This window comes from Artemia sp. Qi Xiang Cuo, chromosome 2 (assembly GCF_049724085.1).
Source record: "Artemia sp. Qi Xiang Cuo chromosome 2, ASM4972408v1, whole genome shotgun sequence".
NCBI classification, from domain to species: domain Eukaryota; kingdom Metazoa; phylum Arthropoda; class Branchiopoda; order Anostraca; family Artemiidae; genus Artemia; species Artemia sp. Qi Xiang Cuo.
Genome location: NC_142795.1, coordinates 65,264,301 through 65,284,701, shown reverse-complemented (window position 1 = coordinate 65,284,701; position 20,401 = coordinate 65,264,301). Strand labels below are relative to the sequence as shown.

The 20,401-nt window shown below is 35.9% G+C and overlaps 1 long non-coding RNA gene across 1 annotated transcript; it reads left to right on the top strand.

The window, feature by feature from the left end:
* Positions 1-6,286: 6,286 nt before the first annotated feature.
* Positions 6,287-11,502, top strand: LOC148955502 (uncharacterized). The gene is made up of 2 exons (XR_016143624.1): positions 6,287-6,309; positions 11,280-11,502. It is a non-coding gene; the product is annotated as an uncharacterized LOC148955502 (long non-coding RNA).
* The last annotated feature ends 8,899 nt before the right edge of the window (positions 11,503-20,401 follow it).

Below are 20,401 nucleotides of genomic sequence, written 5' to 3'. Positions count from 1 at the left end.
ATCGAAATGAAACGGCAGGAAACGGGAGGGAAAACAGGAGTCATGAGTGAAAATAAGGCCTCGGAGCCATGACCCACATGAGTTGGAACAAGGGGCCTAAAACAAACTTAATCCTACAAAATACCATTCGTTTGAAATTATGAAGTGGCGATTAGACAAAACTTCTATGTTAATTAATTCATTGCACTTTTTTCGACATCAAAGAAAAAATTCCATAAATTAACTTTTTCTGAACTTTTTCAAATCTGCATTTTGTGCTTTTTTTTTTTTTTTTTTTTTTTTTTTTTTTTTTTTTAGTATTTCAGTACGAATCGTCTGATAGTGTTCTATAAAATTTTGTCTATAGATTATCTATAAGGTTTCGCCAGCTATCTCACTCCCAGCAAAATACACGGGCCAAAGTGCTCCTCAGTAACATTGGCTATTTAACAAAAGTCGCCCGCCCGCGCAATGTCATTGAATTGGTTGACGCTCTTCCCGCGCTTGGATAGCCCTCTGCCCGCGCATTGCCATTGGATATCGCCAATCTTGAGGAAGGTAAATTCTCTGATCGGATGGCTTTTGAGGTTTGCAATAATGCTGAAGTGAGATATCTGCGAAAGTATCTACTCTTGTTAGCGTAGATGGGGCGTTAGTCAACAATGAAGGAGTAAATTATTCCAAATTTGAATGGGGTGTTGCCAGAGCCACCCGACTTGGGTACACCCTGATTGGCTATCCATTTTGACGTCACATGGTCAACTTCGCCTGGAAACGACATAGAAGACATATGTTTTTTTTTTGGGCGCATAATAATTCGCTTATAATAGATCCAGTAAAAAACGAAAATTTCTACACAGTAAAATGGACCGTTGGAACCCGAATTACAGAATATACTTGGGAATGAACAAAAGACACACAAAGACACAAAGACACAAGACACAGACAAGAAGCACAAAAGACTTTTAGAAAAGAAGTCAACAAATTGGTTCAAAGGAGAGAGGGGCAGGGAACCAAGATTTTTCTTGGGTGAAGCTTTGGAAGGGCTCACTTTCCCCATAAAGTTTAGGGATCTGTATTACAATGCTCCGAAACGACAGAGAAAAAGTTTTATTTGTACAGGGGTGAGCGCTTCCCCCCCCCCACCCAACCCACTTGAAAAATCCAAACTATACGCCTATATTCTTACCTTCGAAGTTGGAAAACAATGAAGCTGTTAAATGGATCCACCACTAAGAAAGAAACTGCGTCAAGCACACACAAAAAATTACGAACAAATTTCTAAAACAATGCCCAAAGCTGGTTTAGATTCTAATGCACGAATCACCCGGTGAATGATTTATAGGTTTTTATTAGCCTTGCTTCTATGCTTAAACATGAATAATTTGAAATTCTTAGTATGAAGTGAATCAGATTGGGCTCTGAGAAATTACTACATGTTCTGTATTTGAGTTGTATTTTCTGGGGTATGTTAAAATATATTCTTGGGGAATATCCTTGGCAGCTTGCCAAAAAAGAGTCGTTCTAATTGTTACTAAATTAATAAAAAAAAATTAGACTTGTAAACAATTTTCGAACTTAGACAACGATTTCAATAAGTTTAGGGTCAACTCCAAAATTGTTATAAATCTGACAAAAGCCAACATCTGTGGAACCATTTAAATTTTTTTCACAGATTAATCAAAAAAAACTTTTAGCACAAAATAAGTTTTTCAAAAAAAAGTAAAGAACTCCATTAAACCAAAAATGAACAAAAATAGAATCAAATAATCTACCAAGGATTCAACTACCATAAATCAGTATCAATAAATAAATGAAACCCAAAACAAACAGAAATTAAAATAAGTCAAACTCAAAACGAGCAGAAATTAATCTGTGTAGAGTTCTAAACCCCATGCTTTCTAAAAGTTAGAGTATAATTTGTACTTTAATAAAAAAAATTCAAATGAAAAAATGAGCACTGTTGATATTTATTCCTTAAAATCTTATTTAATTTTTGATTTCTAAAAGTTATAAAAGTGAAAATATTTAAAAGAATTTTTCAGTAGTCTTTTTCAGGGAGAAAGACTGAGCCTCTTCTGAAGTTAAACAACCATCCCTTCCATAGAAACCTTAAATACCCCTGGGCATAACTTATAACCCTTGCCCCTAATCTTTGGGTTTTGTCTCAACCCCAAATGCCTTGTTATATGATATTTAGACTATTTTGATTATCTTTAGACTATTTTGGTTATCTCAAAATTTCTATTAGACGCATTTTGGGATAATATAACGTGTGTGTAGGGGGGAGAGGGAAGTTGCCCTCTGATCACTTTGCTCTTAAAAAGAGCACTAGAGCGTCTGATTACCAATCCAATCAGCCCCCTTTGAAGTTTAGATGACCACACTTTCTGTAAAAACCATATATTTCCCCAGGGCATAGCTTACAACCCTTGCCCTGGGGGCTGGGGGGATTTGTTATCCCCAAAGACATAATTTCCAGACCTTTCTGATAGGCTTAACAAAACTGCTATATCAAAATTTTGATTGGAATTGTTTAGGGAAATGATAGGCGCGGAGGGAAACATTTGCCCTCTTATCACTGTCGACTCACAAAAAAGGCACTAATCCTCTCAATTTCTAATCGAATAAGCACTTTTTGAAGCTTCTACGATAAAACTCAATAAAAAAGTTATATGCCCCAAGGGCATAACTTACGACCCTTGTCCTGAGGGCTATTGGGGGAGGGTTGTCATCCTCAAAAACATACTTTCTAAACCTTTCAACTACGTTGAACAAAATGACTGTATTGAAATGCTGATCAGAAATGTTTGGGAAAAGAGTGAGGGTGAGGCGATTCTCCCTCTGATTACTTTTGACTATTAAAAAGGGCAATAGCCCTCTCAATTTGCAATCGAAAGAGCCCTTTTTGAAGTTATTACGACAACACTTTCCATATGACATTATATGCCCCAGGGTATAAATTACAACCTCAGCCCTGAGGTCTGTGGGGTATGTAATACTCACAAACATAATTTCTGGAACCTTCAACTAAGTTCAACAAAATTGCTGTATCAAAATGTTTATCGGAAGTGCTTGGGGAAATGATGGGTATGGGGGGGGGCATTCACCCTCCGATCGCTTTTGACTATTAATAAGGGCGCTAGCCCTCTCGATTCCCAATTGAATGAGTCCTTTTTGAAATGTCTACGACAACGCTGGCAAAGACCTAATTTCCAGACATTCAACTACCTTGAACAAAATGGTTATCTCAAAATTCTTATTGGATATATTTTGGGAAATGGTGGGCGTGCGAGGGGTTTTAGTTTACTTTCAATCCCTTTTGACTATTAAACCGAGATTTTTGACTATTAAATTTCCAATCCAATGAGCCCTTTTTGAAGTTTCTACGACAACTCTTTCTATAAAACCTTATATGCCCCCAGGGCATAACTTAAAATCCTTACCCTGAGGGATGGGAGGGGGGTATCATCCTCAAAGACCTAATTTCCAAAACTTTCAACTATGTTGAAAAAAATGGATATCTCAAAATTTTGATTGGATATGTTTTGGGAAATGGTGGGGTGAGAGGGGGGCTAGTTGGCCTTCAATCACTTTTGACTATTAAATAGGGCAATAGCCCTTTCGATTTCTAATCGAATGAGCCCTTTTTTAAGTTTTTACAACATCACTATCTATAAAAACTTTATATCCCCTATGGGCATAACTTATAACCCTGGCCCTGAGGGCTCTGAGGGGGGTCATCATCCTCAAAGACCTAATTTCCAAGACTTTCAACTACGTTTAACAAAATGGCTATCTAAAAATTTTGATTGGATGTGTTTGGGGAAAAGGTGGGCGTGAGAGGGGGGTTAGTTGCCCTCCAATCACTTTCGACTATTAAAAACAGCACTAGCCTTTTGAATTTCCAATCGAAAAAGCCTTTTTTGACGTTTCTACGACAACAATTTCTATAAAAACATTATATGCACCCATGGCATAACTTACAACCGTTGCCCTTAGGGCTGTGGGGGGTTGTCGTCCTCAAAGACCTAATTTCCAGAACTTGAAACTGCGTTGAACAAAATGTCTATCTCAAAATTTTGATTGGATGTGTTTGGTGAAAAGATGGGCGTGAGAGGGGGGTTAGTTGCCCTCCAATCACTTTCGACTATTAAAAAGGGTACAAGCTCATTGAATTCCCAATCGCATGAGCCCTTTTTTAAGTTTCTACGACAAAAGCTTTCAATAAAAACCTTATCTGCTCCCAGGACATAACTTACAACCCTTGCCCTGAGGGCGGTGGGGGAGTGTCCTCCTCAAAAAAATAATATGTATCTGGGAATCAACTGCGCTGAACAAAATGGCAATCTGAAAATTTTGATTGGATGTGTTTGGGGAAATGGTGGGCGTGGAAGGGGTGTTACTTGCCTTCCAATCACTTTCGACTTTTAAAAAGGGCAGAAGCCACTCCAATTTTCAATCGAATGAGCCGTTTTACAAGTTTCTACGGCAACTCCGTCGCTACGAAGGGCCCTGGTCTAGAACAAAAAATAAATAATACATTGTGGCAACATCGTTCTTTATTTAGGCAGCGCGATTGCGCTGCATCTGATAACCAAGCCATCCATTGAGCTAATCTTGAGATATTACGAAGTAACTACGCAATCTAATTATGTACTATTGACCAAGTGAAACAATTTGAGTATATTTGAAATGGAGGCTCGAGGTTCCTGTTTCAATGACATCACACAAAACGTGATTTTTAGCGAATAATTTAAGACGTCTAGCTTTGAGATTTAAAAATGCCGCATTTCCACTCCCCTTCCTCCATCTCAACCTAAAAAACGTCCTGCTTTTTATTTGGCACTAGGCGGATGGCCGAAAAGAACGATTCTTGGCAACCAATCATCCTGCATCCCTAAAACGTATTTAACCATGCTGATCTTTTTTCTTTATAGCTTAAACATAGTCCAAAATTTATATCTACTCTTTAGGCAGACGTACAATCTTTCAGGGAAAATCTCAACCTTGTCACATTCTAAGTAATATTTCGAAATTCCAACCAACATAGCTCCGGGGCTCTCACACCGTGTTACGTGTACAACTGGTCCTACAATAAAATATTTTCAGTGGTATTGTTTTTGAAGAAAAAAAAATTAAGTTAATTTTCGAAATGAATGTGAATAGGGCTTGATTATAAATTTTCAATTTAGGACGCCTTAATTATTAATGATAAAATTCTTTGATAGTGGTACATATATGTTGCTCCATATTTGTGTTGTAGTAAGTTAGGACTGTTGGAGAACCCCTGACATGCCCCGTTAGAGTTGAAAATCAGACAATTCTGACTAAATCTGCAGAACAACATGCTAGTCCAAGAGAGTTGTAAACCAACCTTTATTTTCTTATTTGTTTCTGCATAAATTATTTCGGTGGAAACCAAGAATTTGGGCTATTGAAAGAAAATATCTTAAAAAAATAATTTTTAACATTATCACTTCAAATATATGTAAAAAATTGTAGTTAATACATTTTGAAGGTGTTTCTATTATAATCCCCCCCCCTAATGTGCAAATATAGTGCCAAAATTGTATATTTTCTGCATGTTTTTCCATTTCTTGATTTCGTCAGCTTTGATTCAATTTACGGGTACACGGGTTTAAACAAGCGTGAGGTATGGCAAATATACAATTCAGGTTATATATTTACACATTAGGGGGGGGGGCGGGCATAATGGAAGTGCCTTCAAAACGTGCTAACTGCAATTTTTCGATACTGTTCTATTAGCTGCAACCCACGCAGTGAAGATGATAAAAGAAACTAGTCAAACTGGTTATTTCAACGGACAAATCCTATGCCGAGATTGCAAACAGTGGTTTGTACAATATTTAAACTTTTGTTTTTGGGGGCTTAGGGGAAAAAAGGGACATAGGTTAGGTTAGGCTACGTATTTACTATATGCTATGCTTTACCCCCCAATCCCTGACCCCCTAATTTGTAAATATATAGCCGAAATTTGTTTCTAAACTATTATATTTTCTTCATATTTTGTTGTATTCATTAGCATTAGCCAAACTTCACTTCTGGCGTGGGTTACAGCTAATTGAACAGTACAAATTTTTCTGCATATTATGAAGTAAGATTGTTTTCTTGACATGTTTCCTTCGCAAGCCCCAATTCTAGGCTTATACCATCACTTCAAAGAAGTAATAATGATTAGGGTATAAACAAAAACTGGCAGTCAATGTAACAGGTTATGGATTGGCTGCATTTTACGTCAGAAGAAATACCTATAAAGATAACTTATCAAACAAAACGGGTAGTTATTTTAAATTTTGTGATGGTGAGGTAAGTTGTTATCTTCTTGGATCTTAATTTTTTCTATTCTTTATTTTGGTGCAACAACTTCTGATAGTGGTTCGTGGAACATTTTCCGAAAATATGCTTGTTTTACGTCCGTCAGCAGTTTCGGTAATTGTTTGTCAATATTCATCCTGTGAAGGAAACACGAGAATCACAAAATAGTAGTACCACTATATTCTCCATTCAACATTAACACCCTTTTTTAAATAGCCTATAATGGCTGCTGCGGCGAAAAATACCCCTACCGCCACCTAATGGGACAAGATATATTCCTAGGCTGAAGGCAAAACATGCAAAAATGTGGATTAAAATGGAAGGAACCCTGAAAGTATGATTCATAGAAATTATCAGTACATTATGAAGTAAGAATTTTTTATTGTAGGATTTTCATGTGAAGTTTTGTATCAAACAGTTCGTGGTAACGAACTGTAAGTAAGGAGCGACCCGGCTCAATGGTAACCGAAACTCTAGAAAACGGGTTTTGATGCCAATAGATATATCAAAAGAATCAGATTTCAATGCTGATTTCAAATATATAACTTTCATCAAGTTTAGTGCTACCCATCAAAAGTTACGCGCCTGATAAAATTTGGCTGATTTTCAAAAAAATGCGGAAAGACCCCCTAAAAATTACAGAACCTTAATGAAAATCACACCATCATATTCAGCGTATCAGAAAACCTTACTGTAGAGTTTTCAAGCTCCTATCTACAAAAATGTGGAATTTTGCATTTTTTTGCCAGAAGAAAGATCACGGATGCGTGTTTATTTGTTTTTGTTTTTGTTTTTTTTTTTTCCCCAGGGGTGATCATATCGAACCAGTAGTCCTATAATATCTTAGGAGGGCTCATTGGAACGGAAATTAAAAGTTCTAGTTCCCTTTTTAAATGACCAAAAAAAAATTTAGGGCAACTAGGCCCCCACCAACGCTTATTTTTTCCCCAAAGTCACCCAATCAAAATTTTGAGATAGCCATTGTGTTCAGCATGGTCGAAAATATGATAAATATGTCTTTTAGGATGACTTAATCCCCCGAAGTTCCCAGAAGGAGGGCTAAAAGTTATGAACTTTACCCAATGTTAACATATAGCATTGGTTATTGGGACGTATACATAAATTTTCAGGAGTTTTTTTTTCGGGTAGTGGGAGGGAAGGATGGGTCGTTGGTTATGTTGGAGGATCTGTTCATGATGGAAGTTTTCATGGGGGAATGGAAATTGCCATGAAGGGGGCGTTGGACTTCCCAGCATTATTTATTGGTTATTGGGAAGTATACAACCATTTTAAGGAAGGATTTTTTCTGGGGGGGGGGGGGCTAGAGGAGGGGGTTACTCTTGAGAATATTTCCGTGGAGGATGTTTCTTTGGGGTAAGAGACATTTCTATGAAGGGGGCGCCGGATTTCCAAGCATTGGAAATTAAATCGATCATTAGACAATCAGAAATTAAATAAAAAAAACAAGCTTTTTCAACTGAAATGTAAGAAGGAATATTAGAACTTAAAACGAACAGAAATTATAACGTATGTGAGGGGGTTCTCCCCCAAGTTAATACCTCGCTCTTTACGCTACAGTTTTTTTTAGTGCTTTCAAAAGAGCTATCTATTCTAATTAAACGGCCTTTGTGATTCAGGGGTTTGTGAATCAAATTTTTTTTTAACTTTTAACGTAAAGAGCGTGGTATTGACTAAGGGAGAACCCCTTCATATACGTAATAACATATACGTAATAAAAAAACAATAAAAAAACAAGCGATACGGCTCAATAGTAATCGAAACTTTTAAAAACGGAATTTTGATGTCAATAAATGTATCAAAAGAATGTGTTTATAATGCTGATCCCAAATATATAAATTTTATTAAGTTTAGTATTACTCATCAAAGGCTACAGGCCTGAGAAAATTTACTCGATTTTTTAAAGAGGGGGAAACATCCCCTACAAGTGAAAGAATTTTAATGAACATCACACCGTCAGAATTCAGCGTATCAGAAAACCCTATTACATAGGTTTCAAGCTCATATCTGCCAAAATCTGCAACTTTGTATTTTTTGCCAGAAGAAAAATATACAAATATAGAAGTTAGTTACGTAAGTTAACTTGTAAAGACATCCATTTAACAAAAGAAAAGTAAAATTTTTATGCAAATAAAAGCTGCATTAACTAAAAAACGATCAGAAATTAAATAAAAAAACAAGTTTTTTAAACTGAAAGTAAGGAGCGACATTAAAACTTAAAACGAACAGAAATTATTCCGTATATGAAAGGGGCTGTCCCTCCTCAACGCCTCGCTCTTTACGCTAAAGTTTGACTCTGTCTCACAACTTTATTTTTTAAAACAATAAAAAACTTTAGCGTAAAGAGCGAGGCGTTGAGGAGGGGACAGCCCCTTTCATATACGGAATAATTTCTGTTCGTTTTAAGTTTTAATGTCGCTCCTTACTTTCAGTTTAAAAAACTTGTTTTTTTTATTTAATCTGGCCAAGGACTATATCTAGCCCCATTAAAGGGATGAGCTGTGACGGTAGTGACCATTATGTTCGGCAAGAGTGTTGAATGGTGTTTGGTTATTATAGTGTTCTCGGTACTTGTCAATTGGCTGGAACCCACACGATATATTATATGCTTAAGAAACTAGTCAAACGGGTTTCTTTCAATAGAGAATTGGATCGCACCCCGTGGTTTGTCATTGCGTTTACAATATTTAAACTTTTGTTTTTTGGGGTTGAGGGGGGGGGAAAGGTACCTAGGTTAGGTTACGTATTTAATAGATGTTATGTTTTACCCCCCATCCCCCTAATGTGCAAATATATGGCCGAAATTTGGTTCTAAACTATTAAATTTTCATCCTATTAAGTTTTATTTCTTTGGCATCAACCAAACTTGACTTCTTGCGTGGGTTCCAGCTAATTGACAAGTACCGTGTGTTCTTCACTGGAGGAATCCTGGTGCACAATTACCACATTTTCTGCACAATAAAAACTGAGTAGGGTTATTCAGACGTTAAGGCTAAAGACAAAATCCTTTGTATTAGTATATGAACAGATTCCATCGCGGCTCCCTTAAAACGTGAAAAAAACTTCCAAGCAGGGCTTTTTTTCCAAGTCATCCCTATTTCAAATACAATTTGCTTCCAATTCATTCTTATAGTTGAACAAGAACTTACATCCCATAAAAGAAAAATCGTATTCATTGAAGAAGAAGTATGTTATCCTTGTTTTGCTCTCCGAAACCTCAAAAATCTCACTTGAAATCCCACTCCTTGTTTTTTATGTTTATAGCCAGGGGCGTAGCTCCAGCATTTTTTATTAGGGAAGGGATGAGATGGGTCCACACCTGGAGAGTCAACGGGCATTGGTTATATAATTATTTTTTCTCCAAATTATGTGGGGGGGGAGCAACTGCCCTTCCAAATGACGCCACTGTTTATGGCATATATAAGAAAGATTTTGAGTGTCTGAGCAGTGGCGTCAATTCCAGGATTTTTTTTTGGGGCGGGGGATATATTTTCCAAAATCTAGAAAGGATAAAGCTACCATTTTTTCAGTGAAAATACCAAAAAAGCGTTTCTCATTGAAAGTAGCTTCCGTCTCCCGCAACAAAGGTATTTTAAAACATGTAGGGGGAATCCCCCCTGCCCAAAATCACCCCACTATGTCTGAGATTTATTAATGGCAATCAAGAATTGACTAAAAGCTTGGAATATACTTCTTTTTACATGCATGGCATATGGATGTAATATCTAAACGAATAATCTTCATATCTGAACAGTTTTTCTTTCAACTGTTACAGGGTATTTAGTGACTTATATTATTTGCCATCTTTTCTTATATTTGCTTTCTGAATCTTTATCTTCATGTGGCTTTTCCATGCAGAATAATGGAATATATTCCATTCCATGTTATGGACAGCAGGTGTCTGGCCCCCAGACGATCCCACCTGGATAGGCTACAGCTGCAGGGACTTTTTTCTCTCTAAATTTATTACTAAAATCAGTTCTAGCTGCTTGAGAGACGAAGGTGCATTAAGGTCGTTGGTACCATTTTCTTAACAACTTTTTATGTTTATTAAACTCGTTATATTACATGACATTGACAAACTTGAAATACCAGTCTATGACTTAAGCGGATACAAAATAATCGCATATTCAAATTTCCTAAAAGCTGTGGCCTAGTGATGGCATAATGCTGAGAATAGTAATTATCTTTTATAGATTCCTGGGTTTTTTCATTGGAGATGGAAATGGGAAAACCGCATAGTGAAAGACAATCGTTCGTTTGGAATATGGCTTTCCCCAAATATGATAGCAAATAGGCAATACGAAGATGAATAAAAGAATCCTTAAGTATAAATCCAGCATTTTGATATAAAGATTTTCAGCCTTCCCCAGGCGGTTGCGTGTATATATAGCTTATTTTGTAATTAGTAGTAAATAATGCAAGTCAAGTCAACTCAAGAAATGTCTTAGTGATATTTTGCGATTTCAGACTTCTTTGAAAGAATCGTCAAAGATCAGTTCTAAAGTTTCCCGAAGATATTACATTTTCAGGGGCAATTCTAGAGCAAAATCTTGGGGGGGGGGCATGTGACAAAGGTGCCAATAATTGACCCAATTGACAAATTTGTTCTAAAAAAAGAGTGAAAAAAAGGATAAGAGGACGCCAGAGAAAGATCTTTGAGAGGGGTTTCCCCCGCCCCCTGGATCCGCTAGTGTACATTTTAAAGATAATCCTTGTTCGAACTGCTATTGGCTTATAGTGCATTTTAATTACATACTTAGAAAAATACAAACAATAGCCATGATAATTACAAACATTGGATTAATCAAAATCGTTCAGCACCCGTAAATTTACAAATAACGACGAATCACTAAAAGGAAAAGAAAAAGAACAAGATATCATAAAATTGTGATCCAATGAATAGTAATTGGTAAAATTAAGGCTATTCAACTTCTTTTCAGGATGAAAAGTATTATTGTATTTTCAATACTTTTCGCAACGACGTTTGCCGCCCCTCAAGTAGTGTTTGGGGAATCAGAAGAGGATTTTGAAGTTGAAAGTAGAAATGAAGTCCCTAGAAACGAAGCCAAACAGACTCTGAGCGATCAACAGCTAGCCGTAAGACAAGGAGTCCTCGCAGGGTACTTGAGTAAGAACAATAGCTTATACTTCGAATTAATTTAAATGTTCCTTTAACAAAAAGTTATGCTTTAAATCCGGGTATAGCACGTAGATTTTTTTTCGGAGGGGGGGGATAGGATGATGAAATACAAATTTTTTTTTATAATTTGGTACTTGTGTATTAAACCAACCACACTCAAGAAGCAAAGTTAGGTTAATCATAATGAAATATACCAAAATATGATAAAAATATAAAGAGAATTATAGAAAACAGGCCGCCGAGAACGCATTATATTAAATACCTAACCTAACAAACTCTATATATTAAACATTTGATTAAAATATACCTGCATAGTAGTTTATCTAACTCAGGCTAAGCTAGCTAATTCGAAGTGCACACAGATTAACCGGTTTTTACAACAGATCAAGAAACAATGTGGTCGGTACAATACACAAGTGCCGATAATTTTAATAAGAAGTAGCTGAAAACGAGGTAAAACTTAAGATTTCAAGGGGACAGGTCCTGAGGCTTACCTTCGAACGCCCCTGATTAAATCCACGGGGTTACCACTCTGTATATTGATGTGCAAATTTAGAGAGACTTGAGTTTGAAAAAAGAGAATTTTTGTGTAAACTAGAGAAGTTGTTATTGATGAGATGGCTCCTGAGGGCTTTATGTTCATTATAATCTAAGTAATTCGAAAATCGTATCATGGAGCGTCACATCATTGAAAGACAACTATAATATTGACATTCTGGCTGATGAATTTGGACCTTTCGAGCAAGCCGTGTCAGGAATTTTGTATGCTTTTCTTTTAGGATCAAGAAAAATGAAATGCATTCATTAAATTATCCTGACCGATACTTATTAAATATCCTGACCATAACCAAGAAGTGAATTTAGGTTAATCCTCATGAAATATACCAAAATATAATGGAAATATAATACTTTAGTAACAAAATTATAGAAACTACAACAGATAATTATGGAAAGCATGCCGCCCACAACGCATTATATTAAATATCTAATCTAACCAAAATACAAACTCTATATATTAAATATTTAATTAAATATACCAGCATTGTAGTTTATCTTTCTCAGTTTAAGCTGAATATTTCCGAGTGCATAATGAGTAAAGAGAGAAACCGGTTTTACTGCAGAGAGAAAACAAAGTTTGGTGGATATATTTAACAAGTACCTAAGCATGGAGTAGAATTTATGAAGGTTAAGGCAGCTGCTAAGTATTTCTTAACTTTGATTGTGTAGTAATAGAGTCATTTTTCCTACTTTGTGACTAAGAAACGGCAATTATCAGTCATAGTGTAGAGCCGACTGATAGAGGCAGGGCTGACTCGGGAGAATTTTAAAAACATATTTAGAAACTCCTACACAAAATCCCAAGGAAAGAAAGTATTCTTATCAGAAATCTTTGATGCCCAGCATGAAACCAAAGGGGATAGACCAGACCAATCTAGCGTAGGAAGGGAAAGAGTACGGAATATACTACTCTAATTTTGTAGGCATGGCAACTGAGTTATAATCAATACAGTATTTAGTATAATGTGGTATTTAGTAATGAAATAACCCTTAAGTTAACATAGTCCTCCTATGATGGTAAGAGGGCTAAACTTATTTATTACCGTACGTAGTGGTAAATCGAATAAAATCAGGACTAATACAAGTCAAAAGGGTACAAATGAGTGTTATTGACGTTAGAAGTTAAGATCACCATCGGTTCCCACGCAGCCCTTGTTTCAACCCCATTTAACTGAACCCTAGTTTAACTCACCGCCCGTGTAGCTCGACTCCTACTTAACGAAATCGCATTTAAATCAACCCCCGTTTAGTTTAATCCATGTTTAGTTCAAGCCCCCGAGAATTACACGGGGGTTGAGTTAAATGAGAGCTGATTAAATATGGTATAGTCTAGTTGTAAGTGAGTTGAGTGAATAGGATCAAGTTGAGAGGGCTTGAGTTTAAAACATTGGGAATGAGTTGAACCAGGGATCAGTTAAATGGGTTGAGTTGAATGGCGTTCAGTCAAATGGGGGTTCAATTACGTGCACACCATCACTATTTAGTAAGATCTAAAATTAAGCTCAAGTTTAGGAAGGGTGAATACTTATTCAGGAGTTTCATTGTTAGACATAAGGGTGGGATTTTGAGACGAGCGTTCTCATATCAATTAGGCACGAAATTGTAGGGTTTGGAATGTGATAAGGTTCAAAAAGGCTAGAGTGTTGACTTAGAAAAATAGCTATGAAGTAGCAGAAGATGTTTTACGGAGTAAAGACGTAAAAAAAGCTAAAAATATTAGCGAAAAGCTTTACTAAGGAGTGGCGCCTCTCGAGGAAATTATAGCTAGGTGAACGACGGAACATTCGCACGGGATTTTCATTCACGGATGATTTTTCTTGCCTTGTTCTATCTTGACTGTCGTTCCCACGTCTTAAAGCCTATTCCTGGATGAGTTATCTATTTGGGGTTGTCTACCCGTAGTAGCATATTATTTGTAGGCATGAATATGTAATGAGTCGGAGGTAATAGACTTGAGACTGTCTGTGCAGGATTTCAACTCTTGTTGATAGAAGAGCATTGCCAAGTAGCCTACTGAAAACCATGTTGTGACCAAGATTGACCCAGGATTGCACAAAGCCGGCTTAAGCACTTCGGTGTAGACTTGAGAAGATATGTGATCCCCGTCCTGCACTGGTATCCTTGATCATTGCTTTTCCTGAGGCCAAACTAATTTCTGGGACTTAAAGAACATGAAAATTGGAACTTGGAATGTCACGAAGTTAAAAAATGACTATTGTATCGATATTCTGACTGGCGAATTCAGACGATTCACACTGGACTTATTAACACTTTCAGAGACTCATATCCCAGGGGTAGGAAGCATGAAATTAGGTGATGTAGAATTTGCTTACTCAGGCAGGAAGGATGGGATACACAGACAAGGTAGGGCTCGTGATGAATAAGGAAGCTGCTAAGTCTTGTTTAGGCTGGGAAGGTATTAATAATAGAATATGCTAATTGCTCATTTTAAGACTAAAAAGTTCAGGGTATCAGTTATAGTAGTATATCCCCCTTTAGAACCGACTGACGGAGATACTAGTGACTCAGATGAATTTTACTTACTGTTACAGGAACAAATAAACATGGTCCTCGGTAGAAATATGATGTTTTTACTAGGACATTTTAACGCCCAGGTCGGTAGAAATAAGGATAGATTGTATCCTAGCCTGGGTAAATTTAGTGTAGGAAAACAAAACAGTAATGGCTACAGACTTTTACAGTTTTGTAAGTATAACAATCTAATTATAAGCAATACGGTGTTTGGTCATATCACGTAATGATAAGACAACAAACCTTATTGATTATGTTATAGTAAACCAAAGACTGGCAGGATCAATACAAGATACTAGGGTATATGGGAGTGCTGTTATTGATGTTAGAAGTAAAGATCACCATCTAGTAGTGTCTAGGGTTAATTTGAAGCTGGAATTTCGGAAGGGTAACTACCTCCCGGGAAGTTAGGATGTTGGTAGACTCCAGTATGAGAATTTGAGAGAAACTTTCCAGAAACAGTTGGGTACTAAACTTGAGAGTTTAAAATTTGACAATGTGGAATATGGTTGAAATAACTTTAAAAAAAAACAATTTGTGTAGTTGCTGATGGTGTCTTAGGGAAGAAAGTTAGGACTGCAGCTAGGAATATTAGTGAAGAGTCTGAAGCATGGACGCTCCGAAAAGCGGATGAAGATTTGCTAGATGTTTTCCAGAGAAATTGCTTAAGGGTTGTTCTGGGTACCCGGCTGACTGACCGTATTTCAAACAATAGGCTATACGAAAAATGTGGTTCAATACCGCTTTCTAGGTCTATAATGAAAGAAAGGTTGAGGTGGTTAGGGCATGTTGTGCGGATGAAGGATGACAAATTGCCGAAGATTGTTCTTTTCGGCCAACCATTTAGGACTAAACGGAAAGCAGGTCGTCCCGTCTGGGGTGGGAGGACGTCATAAAGAAAGATTTAAAGGAAATGGGAACTTCGTGGGCGGGTGTAAAAAGGGAGGCTTTAAATAGATTGGGATGGAGGAGGAGCTTGCGTAGCTGTATTGGTCTCAGGCGGCTTGGTGCTGCGGTGAGTTGTTAGTAGTAGTAGTAGTAGTAGTACGGTGAGCCAAAATCAAAACCTGTATTAATTCAAAAACGTTCAGAAATTAACTAAAAAAAAAACAAATTTTTTTAACTTAAAGTAAAGAGCGACATTTAAACTCAAAAAGAACAGAAATTAATCCGTATATGAAACGGCTGTCCCCTCCTTAATACCTCGCTCTTTACGCTAAAGTTTGCCTCTGTCTCACAACTCTATTTTTTAAAACAATAAAAATTTTAGCGTAAAGAGCGAGGCATTGAGGACGGGACAGCCCTTTCTTATACGGAATAATTTCTGTTCGCTTTAAGTCTTAATGTCGCTCCCTACTTTCAGTTTAAAAAAAAACTTGTTTTTTTTATTTAACCTTTTCAAAATCTTTTCTTTCATTGATTTTAGTCAGTTGAGAATTGCTCAACTCGTGAATTTCATTTTCATAAAAATAGTTTCGAACTCTTTGGCCGTTTTGTTGCAATTTCTGTTCGAAATTGCAACAAAACGTAAAGCGTAAAGAGCGAGGCATTGAGGAGGGGACAGCCCTTTCTTATACGGAATAATTTCTGTTCGCTTTAAGTCTTAATGTCGCTCCCTACTTTCAGTTTAAAAAAAACTTGTTTTTTTTATTTAACCTTTTCAAAATCTTTTCTTTCATTGATTTTAGTCAGTTGAGAATTGCTCAACTTGTGAATTTCATTTTCATAAAAATAGTTTCGAACTCTTTGGCCGTTTTGTTGCAATACCTTACAAAATAAGTTCTGCAAATATCGCTAATTTACGTTACATGGGAGAATCTTTCCATGGAGAAATTTCTCATGAGGGAAGAGAATTTTCCTTGGAGCGGAAGCTGGATTTCCCGACATTATCTAAAAAACGATCAGCAATTAAATAAAGCAACAAGTTTTTTTCAACTAATAGTAAGAAGAACATTAAAACTTAAAACGAACAGGAAATATTACGTATATGAGATGGGTTGGCCCTCCTCAATAGCTCACTCTTACGCTAAAGTGTCTTTTTTAACTTTTAAAAGAGGCTATTATCCTAATTAAATAGCCTTTGTGATTCAGGAGTCTTTTTTAAGCAGCTGGAACCAAAATCAAACTTAGGTTATTATAATGCTGTTATTAGTTAAAAAGAAGTAAAATTAATGTTTGGATTTCGTTTTAATTATTTATATACGATGAGCCAAATTCAAAACCTACATTAATTCAAAAACGTTCAGAAATTAAATAAAAAACAAGTTTTTTTAACTGAAAGTAAGGAGCGACATCAAAACTTAAAACGAACAGAAAGTATTCCGTATATGAAAGTGGCGGTCACCTTCTTAATGCCCTGCTCTTAAGTTTTTTATTGTTTTATAAATTAGAGTTGTGGGAAAGAGTCAAAATTTAGCGTAAAGAGTGGGACATTGAGGAGGGTACAGGCCCTGTCATATACGGAATAATTTCTGTTCGTTTGAAGTATTGATGTTGCTCCTTACTTTCAGTTATAAACAAAACTTGTTTTTTCTGATCTAATTATTAGTAAAGATGGCGGGTGCAGTAAAGATATTTAAAGTAGAATGGCCAGGGCCTTGGGTGTTTTTTTTTTCTCAGTAGAAAAAGGTCTGGAAGAATAGGAAGATAAGTCTGCAAGCCATAAATAGAATTTTGGATGCTACAGTGGCCAAGAATGGTTCTGACGAATGGGCGCCCGGAAAAACGGAGGAAGATTTACTAGATGTTTTCCATAGAAATTGCCTACAATTTATTTTGGGTACCCGACTGACTGACCGTATTTCAAACAGTAGGCTTTACGAAAAAGTGTGGTTCAATCCCAGTTTCTGGGGCTACAATGAGAGGAAAGTTGAGATGGGTAGGGCACACTCTGTGGATGAAGAATGACAGATTGCCAAATAGTGTCTTTTTTGATAACTGTCTAGGGCTAAACTAAAAGCAGGTCGTCCTTGGTTGGGATGGGAGGATGCCATAAGGAAATATTTAAGGGAAATGGGAACTTCCTGGGAGGGTGGAAAGAGGATGGTTTGAAATAGATTTGGTTGGAGGAAGACTGGGAATAGCTGCGTTGGCCTCAGGTGGCTTGGTGATGCAGTGAGTTGTTAGAAGTAGGCCTAGCATTAGTAGTAGTATTGTTGACTAATGTACTGTTGAATAAATAAACTCTGACCAAAATAAATAATATTCGCGAAGCTACTCTGAAGTCTGGATAAAAAATAAACATGATTTCCGACTAAAAGTAAGGAGCCATATACTACCTCCTTCCTCCTCCCTTAACTGTAAATATTGTGAAGCTTATGGCTTCATTTATACTTTCCTTAGAACTAATTATTTTCACTGGCCCTTTCCGTTTATCTTAGTTATTACAATAACTTACTTTTCATTTGTCGTTTGAAAAGCTAAGTCATATTGTTCAAAATACCTATAGTTCTGAATAATGCGCCAGTGACAAAATTGGCTTTAAAACTTTTGCTGCTAGGTTTTAAACGCCGACCACCTCTTTCGGTATCTTCTGATAGAGATTTTCTTCTTTTGGTTTGGTGATTTTGTAACAAAGTTAAAAGAAAATAAACTGTTGGAAGTAGACACCGTTTTCAGTAAAGCCAAAAGCTGCTCTAGCCTTTAAAGTGTTTGACGGATTAGATCCCTAAAAAAGCTATAGCTATTTTTTTAACTAAGAAAAGAATTTTGAGTACCAATGGAGGCACCAATGGAGGCAGTTGCAAAACTCCTGTTTGTTTTAGTTTTTGTTCCCTTTAAATTTGACTGAATCTTCAATTTAATTTTTACCATTTTTAAAATTTACTTGGTCATCTATATTAGTACCTGTTGTCTTTATATTTGATTGTGCATTTAATTTCTTTGCATTTGGGTTTAATTTATTCTTAAATAGTATTTTCTGGTCGTTTCGAGTTTAGATTATTATAATAGTTTATTCCTGCTGGTCTTAAGTTCAATATTGCTCTTTACTTTTCTTTGAAAAACTTGTTTTGAGAAAAGTTTTTTAATTAATATGAAAACAAAGTTGTCTCTACATCTTGTATGCTGAATTATGATGTTATTGAATACTTGCTGCATCAAATTCTCTTCTCTTTTTTTGTTCTTTTATTTCCTTCGTTACCAGATTTCTTTATTCTATTACTTTTCCTAACTATTTCTGTGCTTTGATGGCTGTGTGGTCGTATTATCTTACCTGTAGTACACTGTTCAAAATGAATGTCATCCAATGCCAAATGTGCTGGAGCTTCTCGTCCAAATTTTATTTCTATGGTAACACGAAATGGCTGCGGTCGAGCATAAAGTTTTGCTTCGAAGGTTTGCCACCTGCAATTAAAAATAAAAAATCAAATTAAAGGGGAACTCCATGAATATTAAAGAATTATATAAAGAATATGACATAAAACTAAAAATTGCCCCCATAGGATTTACGAAAAGAAAAATGACCTGAGAAATATTTATTTAAATCTTCACTTCGCGAAAATAAATTAGTATTCTGGAAGCTTCAGGATGTAAAGCATTGAGCGAATATGACAATTTTCGTGTATGCATTGAATTATAAAAAATTTACAACCCTATGAAAATAGCTAAAATTTAAACATAAATATTTCTGAGCCGCCAAATTTTCATCATGAAAAAAGAAAGCAATTTCCAAGTTTAGCCTACGACTAGTAAAAATGTGTTTTTAATGACTAAAGATGTGACGCAGTTAACAGTTTTATTTTGCATTGTATTGAAGTGCTTTCTTGACCTATATACAAAGAATTCTCGGAACCATTTGAAAATTGTGCGCCTCTGATTTCCATAGAGGGCTCTTACAACTCTCCCTCCCAAAAAAGACCTGAGACTACCTCTTTCCCAAACCATTCAAAAACGCCAGTTTCCGTCGCGTGAGCCTTCCAAGGTTTTCGAAAAAATAATATTGTATTTCCCAAAAGCAACAGAAATGCAGTCTGGCATGATGGTATCGTCTGTTTCTTCTTCTTTATGTGTTTTTTTTTTTTTTTACTTTTGTGTTATTTAAAGGTGTTTCATTTAAAAATTAAATAAATTTTTGAGAATTTTTTTGTGGATTATGTTGTTAAGGCTGTTGGTTAAGCCAATTGTCAGAAAATTGTTCGTACGTGTTTTAAGTGGATTTTAATTTACGTAAAAAACAAAAACTAAAAAAGGGGTCAACAGAAAGCTATATGTACGAAATCAAAGTTTCTCCAATTTTTCAAATAGCAGAAAATTTCTTCAAGCATAAAGAAATATTTTTTATTCCACCGACACAACTAATTCCTGCTCATTATGATGTTGGAAAGCAGATATTTATACAGCAGAAGGCCACCTGTCTTAATGATTTGCTTTCGGAAATTAAATTTTTCGGAAGAAAAATTTGTTTTGTTTTCAAAGAATTATTTTTTTAAAATAAGAAGTTTAGAATAAAATTTCAGCTGGTAGACCAAATGCTTGATATCAACTGATGTATTGAATGGAACAGAAAGCTTCTATTGTCGCTTTTATTGAACAATGATCATTAATTATTAAGCGTTATGACGGTTTAAAAAACTTCTTAATATGGCATTTGCTCAGTTTCAGATCACACTCCTAACTATTTATCTAAGAGTTTCTTTCTATGCTGAACTTGAATTCTAAGTCGGCCATTTCCTCCAGGAAAAAGAATATTAAAAAAAGAACTACAGCATGTAAGCACCGTGTTTTTATACCGTAGAAATTAACTATATCAAAAATAAATACTACAACCGATGAGTAGTAAGGCCCCAATTACTTGAAAATCCACATTAAAATCCACATTGAATTACACGTTTA